The sequence below is a fragment of the Drosophila arizonae genome, chromosome X, assembly GCF_054131065.1.
Source record: "Drosophila arizonae isolate 15081-1271.41 chromosome X, UAZ_ARI_1.0, whole genome shotgun sequence".
Taxonomy (NCBI): Eukaryota; Metazoa; Arthropoda; class Insecta; order Diptera; family Drosophilidae; genus Drosophila; species Drosophila arizonae.
In genome coordinates this window covers 2,829,597-2,846,047 of record NC_142927.1, presented here as the reverse complement: position 1 = coordinate 2,846,047, position 16,451 = coordinate 2,829,597, and the positions used below count along the sequence as shown (strand labels likewise).

The 16,451-nt window shown below is 41.7% G+C and overlaps 1 long non-coding RNA gene across 1 annotated transcript in view; it reads right to left on the bottom strand.

The window, feature by feature from the left end:
- Positions 1-2,950: 2,950 nt before the first annotated feature.
- The window catches only part of LOC149267800 (uncharacterized), a 32,618-nt gene continuing 19,117 nt past the window's right edge, over positions 2,951-16,451 (bottom strand). The window contains exon 2 of the long non-coding RNA XR_016270907.1: positions 2,951-7,004. This is a non-coding gene — a long non-coding RNA (uncharacterized LOC149267800). The remainder of the gene's footprint in view (positions 7,005-16,451) is intronic.

Here is a 16,451-nt window from a genome sequence, read left to right as displayed (position 1 = left end):
TGGTAGCAGCACTAGCGCTTCCCGGTCCCTCGTCACGCCACGCCCCCAAAGACGCCCACAGCTGCCAAGTTAAATGAAGTCAAAAATGTAAATTTCATTTCGCCCCCACGCCGAAAGTCTGCATCGCGCTGCGAAAGTCGCGACTCGAGATACGCAAACTTCTAGCCGCAACGTCTTGTAAGTCAGTTCCGACCAAAAATATACGCAATTAGGCTAGACTGTCTGTGTGTGTGTGTGTGTGTGTGCAGGCAAAGCAGCTGTTGCTCTAGCTGGAAGGACATGAGCTCTGACTCTGTCGGTATGTTCTGGGTTGCCACTACTTGCCTTAGGGGCTACCAGCAACATGTGCTACACACACCCACACCCACATACACACATATGCACATTCACAATGTGTGGGTGCGCGTTTAATGGCAATTGCTGGCTTTGTTGCCAAAGCACTTGGCAAACAAAGTTTGCGCCGTGTCTAAGATTGCGAAATTAATTTGTGCAAATATTTTGCACCGCCTAGCAAATATACTAAACAAAATACTGCAGTCCATAGGAATGCTCAACAGCAAAAAATACCAGATGAACTTAATTTAAATAGAGGTACTAAATAGAGGTACTCGTATTCACCTTAAAGGTAATTTTTTAAGTATATTTCTGGTATTAAATACGATTGTTAACCTTGATTGTGGGCCTGCATAAATACTGAAACTTTACTACATCTGGAACTCCGGCTATTCAGAGTCTTTGCTTCGCAAAGATCGAAATAGTACCATATAGAAAATACCAATACTCGACAAACAGAGTGACCTTTAGAAAATACAATATTCAATAAAAACACACATATCAATTAAATACCAAAAAAAAAAAAAAAAAAAACAAATTACAAACACAAAAGAATAGCTAAAGGGAAATTAAAACAAATTGACAGTAATAAATAAAGCTAGAGTATATTAATATACCAACAATACAAAAAAAACCTAATCGACCTAATATATTACGTAAGCAAAAGAAATCCCTCAGGGAAAGTTGATAGTCAACAGTTTAACAACATTGTCAAAAGCTACAAAGCAAGAAGGAATCACTTCCAAAAATACCAACGAAAAATACCAACAAACACAAAGTAAACAAACAACTAGCAAATTTTACAAATTGCCAATACAAAAGCAGAAAAGCAAAGTAGATAACGCAGAGAAAGAGAAAATTAACAAAGTGGTCAAGAGCTGCCATTCAGCGGGAAAAGATACCAGACCAGCATAAAATATACTAAAGGAGAACAAACGCTCACTTAATTGAGTCAACAGCATAAGTTGCAGCTGGAGCTGGAGCTGGAGCAGAAGGAGAGTCGAACAAGGACACAGCAGTAGCAAATGGATGTGATCACATTAGACTAATGAGCTAATGGAATAACCACAACTCATCCAACAATGCCAAAACCAATGTCCACGCTTCGAATACCTCCTCCCTGTCTCCTCAATTGCCTGCCGCTTCCTCTCTGCCTTTGCCTTTGGCCAGGCAATTAGAATCCTCCTCGTCGTCCTCGTTCTCGTCGTTGTCGTCGTCGTTGTCGATTAGTCATTATTAACTTTGAATGCCAAATGAATGATTCATTTGCCTGCTGACTCAATGAGTCTGACAACAATTGTACGCCAAGCACTAGTTGAGTTTTAAACTAATTTCGAATAGTCAGATGGGTCTGTTTGCTAGGAAACAAGGCAGGCAAGCTGTGAGATGGATTGAAGTATATATTAAGGCTACCCTTAGTCAGAGGTATGTTCAAATGTTAATAATAAAGTAGCTCAATAAAATTTCGATAAATCGATATACCGATATACATCTATTTCTATCGAAAGACGATTATAAATCATAAAAATAGTCATCAATTACCAAGTTTTTGCTGATGGAAATTGCCTCTTTTGCTCTTGAGCAACCCTTGAGCAACCATCAATTATTTTTATCGATCAATAGCTGAAAGTTTCTCATTTACATATAGTTCCCCAAGTTTTCTGAATGCATACTAAAGCAATGCAATTCATAGAATTTAACTTTTATATATATATATACATACATTAATCGACACTGAATATATCGATAACACTTACATTTCACAAAAGCTGTTTCACATGCATAATTGCATCGCATTATCATTATTGGCAATCATCGAATTGTGCCCAAAGTGAGAGAGGGTGTGCTATAGTTGGGCTGAAATTTCATCAGCTTCATATGCTTTTAGCATATGCTTTTTCCACTCTAGAGCCTGCATTACGGATCATCGGCCTCTAATTGCAGCTAATTATGGCTGACAACAAATTGGTTTCACGTGTTTGCGCAATATGCATAATGTGGGCAAATGAGTTGGCTGATGCACTAGCCAGATGCTATTTGATATAGTTATAAACAAAGCTAAGCCTTACGTATGATATTTAAACTCTCGCCATGTACACTTAGCTATATAGATGATTCCTAGGAAAAGTTTCAACTCTCATAAGTTCCCGTAAATTAAGTTTAACCTATATGTGCACTATATCTACTCTATAAACAGGGTTAGGTTTAGTGACATTTCTTTTATTTCGATATCTTTCTAGTTTGCTTACGATCTATGTGAACTTAGCTCTCCAAGAAGTTCTAGTCTTAAAAGTTGGTACACTTGTGTCTTTACGCTAGAAGTCTGACATAACAAATGATCCAAGCTACCAAAATTTCTGATTCGATTTTGATCAAATATAAAAGGAAACTCGAAGCAAAGAGAAAAGATTATTTCGCTTGAATAAATCGTCATGAAGAGAGAAAAGTTTTCAATAAAATTTCACCATAAACTACTTTATACAAGTCTCCAATAGGGTTCTCAGCACACTATTACAGGGTATTAGTAGCTCATCAAACTAAAGTTCATAAAAGTTTGTTGCGACAAATGTTCAATAAATTTGAACAAAACTCGCACTCGAAATAACATATACAAGTATTATTTTTTTTTTTTAGTTATTTTGTTACGGTTGCGGTGGGTGTTGGAGTAGTGCAGATAGAGAGTGAGGTGGTAAATAGTGGGATGGAGAGAATGGCGGGTGGGGGTTGTTGCTTTGTTGGCAGCATGTGGCAGCTGCGTCATGGAAAAACTCGCGTCACTGGCATTGGCAATAAGTAAATAAATAAATAAATCATTTGTGTGCATAGCCAGCGATATATATCGATAAATAGAATTGGTGTGGGTGATGGTGGGTGGTTGGCAGGCTGGCTGGCTGACTGGCTGGTGGATGGATGGATGTGTGGGTGGTCAACAACAACAACAACAACAACTACAACAAGCACTACACATGTCACACATACAACACTTGAAAGCAAATTGAACTTAGCTACAATTTGACGCTGGCGCTGGCGCCTTTTGGGCTCAGCTACCACACGTAACACATGGCGTATACTTGATATTTTGATATGCCATATGATATGCGAGAGTGCGAGTGTGCGAGTGTATATATGCATGTGTGTGGGTGTATGTCATATCTTGCGCTTTTATGACTCACACACACACAGTGAACTATTTTTAGACTGAAACATTTAACAAAAGAATGATATATATATAAATGTATATATGAGATTTGCCTTTAGCTCTCTATATAAATACGTTGGTTTCTGAAAAGAATTTTCCATTTTCCATTCTCCATGCAACTGAAGAATTTTGAAACACATGAAGAAATCACAAATCGAGTGAATTAATCAATACCCTTTAAATCGTAAATGAAGTTTCTATATATTGGATAAATCAGTTGTTGGTGTTTTTTATTTATTTTTTTTTTTTTTTTTTTTTTTAACAAATTTCTTCTATGAGTTGAAATTCCAATATAAATAAAGCATTTTGGAGCATAAGTAAATACTCTAGTTCGTCATATACCCATGTTCCCGCTTGTCTGCAGGGTATTAAAAATATTTTTATGAAAAATATATGTATTTCGAAAAGCAATTTGGCTTTTTGGCATGCCTGGCTTTTCCTGCCTGTCTCGCCAGCCTTTGCGCCTTTCAAGTGTCCATCATCATATTTGACAAGTGCGCTGATTTACCCAAGCCCCCCCTCCCCCTCCCCTTCTCCACTGCTTTGCTTCGCTGCGTATACCCTATGCAAAGGCAGCAAACACTGTGGTTGTCTGTCTCTCTTTCTCTCTCTCTCCCTTTCCCTATCTCTCACTCTCTCTCTTTCTCTCTCTGTGTGTGTGTGTGTGTGTGAGTCATTATTTGGTCATGCTTGCAATTTCCGTTGCCCCATCCCCCTTGCAAACACCCACCCACCCACTCACTCACTCACTCACTCTCTCTCTCTCTCTCTCTCTCGCTCTTTGTCTCTCTCCCTCTGGTGTCATCCATCTATGTAGTTGACTCTGCTTTGGCTGTACCGGAACACGGAAGCTTGTCCAATGTCATGGCCCCTTTGCTGCACGCTTCTGCCCCCCGCCGCCAGGTGGCGTCGCCGCTGTCCTAATGAATAATGCAACAGATGAACTGACAAAACAGATGAGCAGCCAGCAGACCATGCCACGCCCTCACCCCGCCACGCAGCCTCCTTCTGCTGCTCTTCAGCAACATCAGCAAACTTTGCTCAATGAAATATTTAAATCGAAATGCCATCTCTATCTCTCTCGCACGCTAACTCTATCTCTCTCTGACTCTTGACTCCCTCGACTCTCTCTCCACTCGTTGTCTCCAGCTTGAGCAGTAGCTGTCGCAAAATAGCTAAAAGAGAACAAGAGCAAGCAAAACTGTTCTAGTCGGGAGTGGTCAACTAACAGATAGCCTAGAGGGCATAGCGCTGGATAAATAAAAATTGTATGCCTACGTATATAAGCGACTGTAACACTTGCAATATAAGCCTTAAAAGCTAAATATACGAATTCACAATCGATCGATTTTTATCGATTTTTTAGAAACTATATTATATCGATGATTTGAATAAAGTCTAGATCGTTCTTATAAGATATATGTTAGAGCTACAAAGAATACGAACGTCTACGTACGATAGTTGGAAAGATAGGCTCATTTATTTATATAGGCGAATCGACTGTTGGCTATATGGACTCAGCTCAGGTTGTTGAACTTACATATATCCTTCGTAAACTCAATCACATACCAGAAGTTTTCCTGCTATGATTAGTTAGACTTGATGGGGCTCTTCATATCAAATTATTCCAAAGAATTGAAAACTAATTGAAATAACTTGGTATTATATATATGTATAGATTAAATATAATAAATATATCATATAATACAATATACAGAAACATACATATTTCGAATTATAATGGGTATTACTTGTATAACTATTCATCTTAACGATCTTAGCTAGGGCTTGGCATAATTTTTAGTCAAATGTGAGTCTAGCTAATTATGAATGATATTTAACTGAGAGAAGCATGTAAAGCTAGTGGAAAAGAGCAATGAAGAGAGGGAAACAGCAGAGTAAACAGAGATAATTTTCCAGAACAATTAAACGGTGTTTGAGCTCTACCCATCTTTGTGTGCCATGTAATAACAATAATTACTTAAAGCTCGCTCAGTCTCAGTCTCTTTTTCCTTTTCTCTTTCTCTCTCTCACTCTCTCTCTCTCTTTACGAGCGCCCCTCTCTGCCATTCTCAATTGGGACTGTTGTGTAAGCGAAAACTATGCAAACATTGTGCATTTAGCACAATTAATCAAATATTTTTATTGAATTTTTGTGTGTGGCTGGCAAACACACAGCAAAACCAGCGACAATTGTTGGGTTAAGCTGCCATATCACATGACAAGAGAGAGAGAGAGAGAGGGAGAAAGACAGGAAGAGTGTGGGAGGGAGGGAGAAGACCCATCGGCTGTTTGGTATCTAGGGGCTGATGACCATAGGCAGCTGGCTGAGCCTTGGGCGCGTTAATGGGCCGGCTGACAATGTGCCAAACAAGCAAATGCTCAGCGAAATGATGAATGACATATTAGAGTGTGTGTGTGCATGTGTGTGTGTGTGTGTGTGTAAATGTTTGCCTGTTAAAAACATAGAGTGAAAGAGACAGAGACGGAGACAGAGACAGAGACAGAGGTCGAGTCATATTTGCTTTTGGCTGAAAAGTTGGCGACGCGCTCATGTCCAGGTCTGTCATAAATCGCATTTGTGCATTTGCATTAGATGCAGACCGTTGCTTCGCATGAGGCAACAATGTCAAAACTTACAACAACAACAACGACAACAACAGCCAGAATACTAGCAACAGCATCAAACATCAAATCAGCCGCTGTTAGAGACTATCATCTAAATGCAAATGCCGCCTAAGCCTTTATGCAAATGTGATTCGTGTCTAGAACTCGGAATATGTGAGCGCATTCAGCATATACATATGCACATATATATACATATATATTCATATGTATATATGCCTGCATACACATAGAGGAGCACTCGACTCGGGCCATAAGTGGAATATGCACTCTGCCATCCATGCATATTGCATTGGCTGTGCCCTTTGCCTAAGGCATTGCCATTGCCATTGGCGTTGCCTTTGACTTTCGCTTTGGGCTTTAATTTTGATTTTATGGCCTAATGCGAGCAGAGAATGGGAGCAGATTAACACACACTCACACAGAGATGAAGAGAGAGAGGGAGAGAGCGAGAGAGGAAGATACAGAGAGGATCATATTCGGCAGTGAAGAAAACTGAACTGAAGTGATGCTAGCTGCATGTTTCTGTGTATCGATAAATTATCGATACATGTACAAGTTTATGAATTAATTAATATATAAAGTTTGATTCCAATTAAATTAATTAAGATTGCCAAAGCAATCTTAAAAATGTCTGCCCTTTAGCTATCGATAAATCGATAGCCTACCAAAGGATTTCCATACATTACACAGTACGAAATATTATCGATGAACATCGATAATACATTGAACAAATACAACATTTTCGTTACCTTCTAACGCCTAGGATTAATTGAAATCAACTAAAACGGATGCAGTGCACGCTTCGATTAATCGATAGCTCGATGGTTATGCGATGACTTACTTGCTGAAAAGAGAAGAGACAAAAAATCAAAGCTCATTAGTTTTCGTTTATTGTATGTACTTAGTAAATATAGATTAAAAGCCTGTAAAAGTTATCGATAATACTAAAATTGCTTTATCTTATTTGAAATCTATGCTCTTCATTAGAAAACCCAAATAAACAATTTGCACAGCTAAAATGAGCAAGACAATCATTTACAATTTTTATCGATAACATAAACGATACTTTGCCATATGTTTATATAAAATGCTCTCAATGTTCACACTCAAATAACGTTAGGGACTTAAACAGCATTGCCTTTCGCACCATTTTGGCACGCCAAGCACTTGCTGCTCCTTAAACTAACCGATAACTTAAGCGACGTTTATCGATAAAAGACGACAAGTCTTTGCTTAATGGCGTGAAGCAAACATATGCACGTTAATTGGATCATAGGTCAAACATTTTCATGGCGGAGCTTGCCTTTATCTATTCCTCTCTTTCTCTCCCCGCTTTTTCCCCTTTCTCTCTGTCACACACAAAGAGATTATCGATAACAGTCGTTTTTTGTCAGCCTTTGTATGCTGCTGCTGCTGTTTTTGTCGGCAGCCGGCTGGCGCATCCTCCTCAGAGTCTTTAAATAACGTGTGATGCGGCGTGTGAGCTTGAGTGTGTGTGTGTGTGTGTGTGTGTGTGCCTCGCTTACGCCGTTAGCATCAACTGTGACATCGCTGCCTCTGCCATCAACTCATGCATCTTGGCGTCTTGTAACGCTTCGCTAAGCCCTTTGTCTGCCACACAAGTGCAATATTTGTGTGTGTGTGTGTGTGTGTGTGTGTGTGTGTGTTCGTGTTTGCTGGAATGTGTGTGTTTCACGATTTATGTATTATGCAGGCTTGTCATTTGTTTGTTTATAGCGCGTCGCACGTCTGACATCATTCAATTGAGACGAAGGCGCCGACAGCTCTTTGAAGTTGAAGACTTTAATATGAACGGCAATAAGGACCTTCTTACCCCCTACCTCCTTGACTTTCCAGAGGTCTAGGAGCTAGCATGACTGTTCATCTACCTCTTTCGCTTGAGCTCTACCTCTAACCCTACCTCCTACTTTCTTCTGGGTCACACTTATTAGCTCTCATCCCTTTAATGACTTACTACCTCTGACGACCTACCTCCCAACGTCTTACCCCTTCTCGCCTACCTCTTAAAATAACATCCTACTCCCTAGTAAGATCTACCTTCTAGCTCCCTCTGCTTCCACTCCACCTCATCCCATTTGGGAGTACTTATCGCCACTACCAAGCTCCTTTCTTTTTAAGGTACTTTCCCTCTACCTTATAGGACCCTTGTTTATTTTTACCCCTGACCCTTTAGCACCTAATTCTTGGTCTAGTCGCTACGCCTTAAGTCATACCATCTACTCCCGACCGCCCACATTTACCTCTTGTCTCTCGTACTGCTGCCCCTACCCCTACCCACTTTGTAAGCCCCGGCTTGCTGTTTATGAAGAGTATTTGGTCTTTGAACCTATGCGTTCCAGTTCCTTATAAGCCAGTTCCTGCTAAGTCTTTCCCTTGCACTCACCTCAGGGCGCCCATATGCTAATCGGCCTGGCCAAAAAAAAAAGTTCATCAAAGGCCCATAACACTTTGAAAAAAAAAAAAAAATTAAATTTTGTTTCTAATTTTGTTGACTATTTTTTTTTTTTTTTTTTTTTAAACTTTGCAAGTTTTTTTTTTTTTTTTTTTTTTTTTTTTGATTTGAGTTTTCTGTTGTTGTTGTGCAAAGTTCATTGTTTGATTTGCGGGTTAGCCGTGACGGTGTGGGTGTGGGTAGGGGTAGGCTGGGTAAACGAGAGACCCAGTTTGCAAAGTAAACAAGTGGCAAATGAAACGACGTCGACGCTGACGCCGACGTCGACTGCGCGGCTGAAAACTATTAAAAATGATATGGCTCTCAGTGGAAAAGGGAGGCGGCAGAGTGGGGGTGAGGCGGTAGGGGTAAAGCCGGAGGTAACGCAGCATGGCAGATAGACAGACGAGACAGAAGCAGCAGCAGCAGCAGCCGCAGTCGCTAGCCGGCGGCCCATGCATGTATTATGCATATGCAGAATCACACACACAGACACACACATGCACAGCACGATTGATGTGTGTGTGCAGAGACATCAACTTAAATAACAACAACAAACACAGGAGGCAGCTGTAAAAAATGAAATGAAAAAGTAAAGAGTTGCAAAAGCTATTGCAGCTATGCGAGCATGGCGACTACTGAGATACCCTGTAGAGGCTGTAACAGTCTAAGAATGTATATAGGAGTTGATTTACATGTATATTTATGCATAGCTAAGGTAGACATTAAATGCTCCTGAATGCTGTCTGCCTCTTCTCGCTCACTTCATTTCATATGCAATATTGTGCGTTTTCCAAGCAAAATCGTTCAGTGAAGCGCTGAAACTCTTGCTCTCACAAAAGCCAGCTAGCAGTCGAAAAAAATTCAAACCCAAATTCACTTATGCGTTTTCATGTTTTGAATCTAAGCCGTAGGCTAAACACAGTTCAGAATTTTGTGCAGTGTGTGCGCCATGCCATAGTTAGTTTACCTACGTTTCACCCACCCCACACACACACACGCACACTCGTATATACACCCCATGGCGCACACTGCTCAAGGGGTAACTATAAAAAAAGGAGAGAAAATTGTGCTGGTCATTGCGTAAAAGAAATAACGCATACGCAGCGTAGCATACGGGTTAAGGTAAAAGTCGAACGACCAACGTTTGTATCGGTATATACATACATATATGTATATATAGATATGCCCCCTCTCTAACTCTCTCTCTCTGCTTCCCTCTCTCCTTCTTACTCTCATTTCTCATTTTATTTATTGCAGCTGCAGGCTCAATGAACATTTATAGTTGACTCGGGCGCTTGAGCTTGGAGTCAGCCAGCTATCGGCCTTCTATATGCACATCTATGACCCATTTATGTTCATCCATTCACGCTTGACACGCGACAAAAGCCTTGCAGCAGCATCCAGCCAACAGCCCAACAGCCCAACAGAGTTGACTATCAGAAATTACTTTAAAAGTCCTCGTAAACTTTATGTGCTATTTAAATTTATTTACAATGCTTACTCGACTGGGCTATAATTCCCTATAAGCTGTAAAACTTCAGGCCCAACGTCACTGTTCAGACTTACTGCCTGTTAAATATAAATTTATTCAAATGATACTTGAATCGGACACTTGAATGCTTTGCTATACAACGATTTTCTTTAGCTTCAAGTCAAGCTGCATGATAAAATTTACCAGGTACTTCAACTACATGTTTAATTTATCTAATAGTTAAATATATATAGAATTTCCCAGGACCTTTAGCTCTGTATTTCCAACATCACTTACTACAACTTCATGTTAAATTTGTCTTCCACTTAAACATATTTAACTGAAGTTGAGCTTTTCAGCATTCATCACCTCGTTCTTGCTCAAGTGTTACATTAATCTGCATGTTAAGGCTTACAAGGTAGTCCATATAGATTATGCACCAGCTGAGACGAGCTAAACTAACTGTTAAAGCTGTTTGCCATTCATTTTTGTAGAAGAACTGGAACTGAATTGTAATTCAGGTTAATTTCTAATTCATTGCACTGTTAACACATGATCCGCAGGTCAGCAGTTAATGGCACTGTGCGAGCGAGATGGCGCTAGTGAGCGAGACAGCGTGAGCTTGACAAATGCTGCAGACAGACAAGATTAAAGCGTTTTTAAAATGCCAGCGCACGAGCCATGCGACAGCTTGAGCCAAAAATAAAGCACAGACTCCAAGCCTGGGGCTCCTCTAGCCACGCCGGGACCACCCTAGGACCACCCTAGACCCACACTCTTGTATACCCTGTAAAAGCAGCGAACAAACAGCTGACAAATGCGTTGTCCGATGGCCTCTAATTTGTTTTTCTTGCAAGTTTCATTTGGAAAGCAGCACAAGTGGGGCTAGGGGCTAGCGGCTAAGGGTGGGGTAGGGGGCGGCAATAGCAAGACCAAACAACCCCAATACTCAAACCACGGCCTCTCACTGTTGTTGCTGTGGGTCGCAGCAACAGTTTGTTGAATAAGCAACCAGACGGCGTGGAGATGGGGGAGGGTTGCTTCGCTTAGGGGTTGCACCTACACAAAAAATAAAAGAGAAATGAAGAAGCAGCAACAGCAGAAGCAACAGTGGAATACAAATGCTTGGACAATGTGTTTATTTAGGATAACTTGACTGCCTGTTTTTCGTTTTGTTCTGTTGACAATTGTTTGCGTGGTGGGCTGTTGAGCGTACGAGGGGGGTTGGGGTAGGGCTCTGGCTCTGGCTCTGGCTCTGACTCTGTCTGTGGGTGCTCCAGAGAGCCGCCCGCTGGCCATAGCCATAGATCAGACAAAGCGGGGAACGAAACATAAAAAAGAATTGTGGCCCTCACCCCCCACAACATCAACCCAAACCTGCCACGCTCCCTTCAGCTTAACCCTCTAATGCCGCCTCACGCCCCGTGTAAAGCGGCTTCAAGCGACCTTTTGTTGTTGTTGCAGCATTTTATTGTTGCGGCAAATTAATAAGCGGCACGCGCTGCCTGCGTCGCAGCTAACGTCGCAGTCGCCGCACATAAATCAGAGGCAGCAAAAAGAAGCAGAAAAAATACAAGAGAAAAGTAAAAATAAATAACAAAAAAAAAGAAAATAAAGAAAGAAATCACAGTAATTAATTAGTTAGAATGTGTGTGTGTGTGTGCGAGTGTGTGCTGCTGGCTCATAAATTAATTGCCGCCCCTGCCTTATGCCACGCCCCCCATCAACACACCGTGCCCTTCAAGCCCAAGCGGCAGCCACTTAATCAGAGATTTTTTTCAAAGTTGCTTTCATTTCATTCAGAGCATATATATGTATGTGTGAGTGTGTGTATGTGTATGGGTGTTGTGTGTGCTTACTTTCATTTCCCATTCGCCACTTTCCACTTCTTCTCTAACTTTTGCTCGAATAAATAATGTAAGAAAACAAATAAATGAAATCCCCGTCAAATGGCTGACAGCTAGCTGACTGCTATGAGACTCCGACACTTCACCTTTCAACGGGCAGCAAATTGTGGCTCATCAAGGGCTCAGTCAGCAGGGAGGCACAGGAACCAATTCCAATGAATTGTAAATTGGATGCAGCCAAATTATATTCGATAATTGCATAGTAAATAATTGAATGCAAAATAGAATAATTAATTCGGCAAAGGAAATCAAAATTTGAATGTGGTCAAAGCTTTGTTCAGCATGCACCAAAAGTGCATGAGTAAAGGTAAATATAATAAATGGATAGAATGTAATTTAGAGTTAATAAATGTTTCAATAGCGCAACCGAAGTCAGCTCTCTTTCTCTTTCGCACAATCACTTTCTCACTCTATCTTTCTCTATCTCTAGAGAGAAAAAGTCTCCATATACCTATCGATCTATGTAGATAGAAACAGTCTCTATACACTTATCAATCTATATCTCGATTTTCTCCTCTATATAACCTCTCTTTATGCATCACTCTCTCTCTCTCTCTCTCTCTCTCTCTGTCTTTCCCTCTCTCGCTTTATGTTTCTCTGTAGCTCATCACTCTTCTCGTCTCTTTGTCTCTGTTTTCTATCAGACTCTATATAGTTTCTCTTTCTTGCACTCTCGCTTTCTAATGATCGTGAAACTAATCTCCATTCCAAACATCATGCTCAATATCCTTTGCCATGTCCTGACCGAAGCCTTTCGAGTGTAATTTGCAGATGCTTTAAGCAATTACCGAAAGCCCCACACAGGGAAGAGCGGAAATAAATAAAACGCTGGCCAATTCAGAGACCTAAGATCATTAGCGCTAGCTAATTGGCCACCTACAAACACACAACAGATAAAGAGAGAGAGACAGAGGTATATATATATGTTACATATAGATATTTTGGGGTGGCTTGGCAAACCAAAAGCATCTCACTTGGCTGGCAACCCCGCCCACTGGAGCAGCAGGTGGCACAGGCAGTGCGCCGCGAGCCAAATGCTTTGGCTTTGAGTTATGGCAACAGCACACATGTCGAAGCATCTTTTGCTCCTCCTTTGCCTCCTCCTTTGCCTCCGCCTCCTCCTGCTCTTCCATCTGCTTTTCAGCTTATCTGTAAGCCTCTCTGCCCCATCTCCTGCTCACCTGCTGCTTCGCTTCTGACCAAGTCTCGCGTGTGTGTGTCCATGAGAATCTGACACGCATAAATTTTGCAACTGCCTCTGCGCCACTCGTGGAACGGACAAAAAAAAAACGCAAACGGAAACGGAAACAGCGTAAAGCGGAAGCGCATGTCTAACAAGTTGCCCAGCAGCGAAATTCGCAGAGTCGCACCAAATATGATTAGCGCCGCACGGCAAGTGGCCATCAGCTTGCACAAAGAGGAACAGAGGAGAGGGAGCGGAGAGGGAGAAGAGGAGGGAGAGAGCAGGTAACATATTCCAACCGACAGGCAACATATGCAGCACACACACACACACACCCACACTCACACAGATAGAAACGAACAGGATTTGGTTGGGCTATTAAGATTGGGCTCTGCTTTCGAGCAACAAACTAGCCTGCGCCCCCTGCGTCTCTCTCGCACTCGCACTCTCGACTAACTCTCCCTGCACACTGCGCGCTCTCGCTTCGTCTCGTTCTCGCAAACAACTTGAATTGCTGCCAAGACGTCGCTAGTTCACTTCCATTTGTGCAAATCCATTGGGTAACATGCATATGGAGTGCAATGGGGTATATTGCTTTAGAGGGTATTCCTTGACTAATTTATCTAGTTAGCATCGATTGGCTAATTGCTCGAAGTACCCGATTTATATTAGCCTATTTCAATTTGCGCTGCCTGACAAACAATATCCCTTTACAGGGTATTTGTTAGGCGAGCTCCTTCACAAGGCAACTAGTAGCTCTCTTTACATACTGCACAAGAGGCACAATAATAGCCACTCCTTTTATGCTACGAGGGCATTTGCTTAACTAGTGCATATGCAGTCTACTATTTACAGGGTATCTAGCACACTTCCAACTGGTCACACTTCCCATCAATCAGTAGCATATTTTATATCTCATTTTCACATTGAGTCAGATGACAACAGGGTAGCGGCAAGTCGACCCCCTGCACAATTGTTGTTCTCTCGTGATTGCCTTTATCCCTTTTATGTATTGTTTTTGTTGTTGTTGCGGTTGTTGTTTCTCTTCTCCGTGTTGTTTGCCTACTTTTAGTGTTTACCCAGCGTCGCATAAAAATAGCACAGCAACGGCAATCGCTGTCGCTGCTAGCGTCGCAGTCGCCCCATTGCATTATGCGGTTGTCGCCTGCGGTCGGCGGCTGCCTCTTTTGCACTTCCCTCCTCTACCCAATACGCCTTGGCAGCGCTGCGTTGCTCCGTTGCTCTGCTGCTCTGCTGCTCTGCCTGCTGTTGGCTGCCTGCTGTGTGTGTTTTGTCGCTGCGTAAAGGCTTAAAGTATTACAGTTACAGTTACAGCTAGTAAGCCATTCCCCTCGCTCTGCATGGCACATTTTTGCTGTCGCTCTGCTCACTCCACAGCAGCGCAAGGCTAAGCCAAATGTTGACGACGACGTTTGCAGCTGCTTTTGGATTTCGCTTTCGCTTTCGCTTTCGCTTTGCTCAGCGCAATATGAGCAACTTTGTTATTTTTGTTGTTTTTGGTTTTTTTTTTTTTTTTTATTTCTGCCGCTGTTGTTGTTGCTGGCTGTTGACTGCTGCTCACAACAAATTGCTGTAAGCTGTGAAACTAATCCCTCTACTCCGCCATTATGCCCAACTCTCTAGCTGTCTCACTCTTGCACTTGTGTTTGACTACTTTAGCGGATTAGTTTTGAATATTGTATATGTATTTATGTGTGTATGTGTATATTATTTTTTTGCTGGCCACCATTTGACTTGCTTATGACTACAGGTTTATTTACTGTCTTCGTGGCGTTGCTGCTGCTCGCTCTCTCTCTCTCTCTTTCTCTTGCTCGCTCCTCTTATTGATGTATGCGAGTTCGCTTTTCTTTTTTTTTTTGTATTTTCTGATCACGTGCCTCGCGCCATTTCGTGCGAATTTCTATTGCATACTTTTAAGCGGCCGCTAATAAGCAACTCAGCGGTGAATTGCTGCTGCTTGTTGTAGTAGTTGTTGTTGTTGCTGCTAGTGTTGTTGTGGTATTTACATAAAAAAGGCGTTCACACTGCATTCGCATAAATTTAATTTAAGTGCTTCAAGCTAATTTACTGCTTAGTTTATAATATTGAATTGATTTCCCGTCTTTTTTATGCTGCAACTTCAATTGAAGCCTTTTGACTCTGTTTAGTTGAAGCAGGTCATCTATGCAAAGGTGTTGGGTCTGTAGAGGCTATAAATATATATATATATATACATATATATATTTTTTTTTATCAACGACTTTATGTTCCCAAACGTTCGCTTTCGATAATTATCGATATTATCATACATAATATCCTAAACTAAATAAGTTTCTTATCAATTTATCAGAAAAATATACACAGAAATTTGTATATGTGTATGTAGATGCCCTACATCGCCGCCAATGGCCAGAAAAAATACTTTTGTCGTATATGCCCGACTAAAAGATACCTCGTATTCTCTATTTTAAAGGTAATATATTGAGATACATAGAACTGACAATCTTGATAACGTACTCCGAATAACAAGGCGATTATTCAGTACTGTATACTATATATATATATCTATATATGCCTGATCAACTCGAAAGCACAACAGAGTTAAACAAAAATCCTCCCGAATGTGACTTCACTGTCTCCATAGGGTATCTGCATGTCGAGTTAAGCTCGTGTTAAGCCTGATAACTTGGCCGCAAAATGTGTAAACAGCGAAAAGAGGTCGCTTTATCGCGTTGACTGTCAATGCCAAGCTGACGGCTGACGGCTGTTGGCAAGAGGCAAGTGGTGCATGCGGGGCATGTGGGGCATGTGGCAAGCTGCAACCGCAAAAGCAGCAGCAACGACAACAACAACGCAGACAGGTGAGGGGCAGGTGTGTGTGTGTGTGTGTGTGTGTGTGGAATGGCTGCCACGACGGCAATAATGATGATGATGATGATGATGACAGCTCAAGTTGTCGCTGTTTATTGTGTGTGCCACGCCCCCGCAGCCCGTGCCGACCGCCCGCACCTTTACGATTTGCTTTCAATTTCATTTTGTGCATTTCCGTCAAGCGGAAATTCGCGTAAATTTGCCGGCATGTCCAAAAAGGCAGAGGCGACAGCGGCCGAGGTGTGCGAGTGGGCGTGGCGCAGCATGAGAGAAGCAGGAGACGGGAGGCAGGAGACCTGGCCAGTTTGTCGTGCCGGAAGTTGATGCAAGTCTAGAAACAAGTGCCAAATGCCGGAAGCACAAAGGCACAGCACACTAAATAAAACACTGAAATGGAACACACA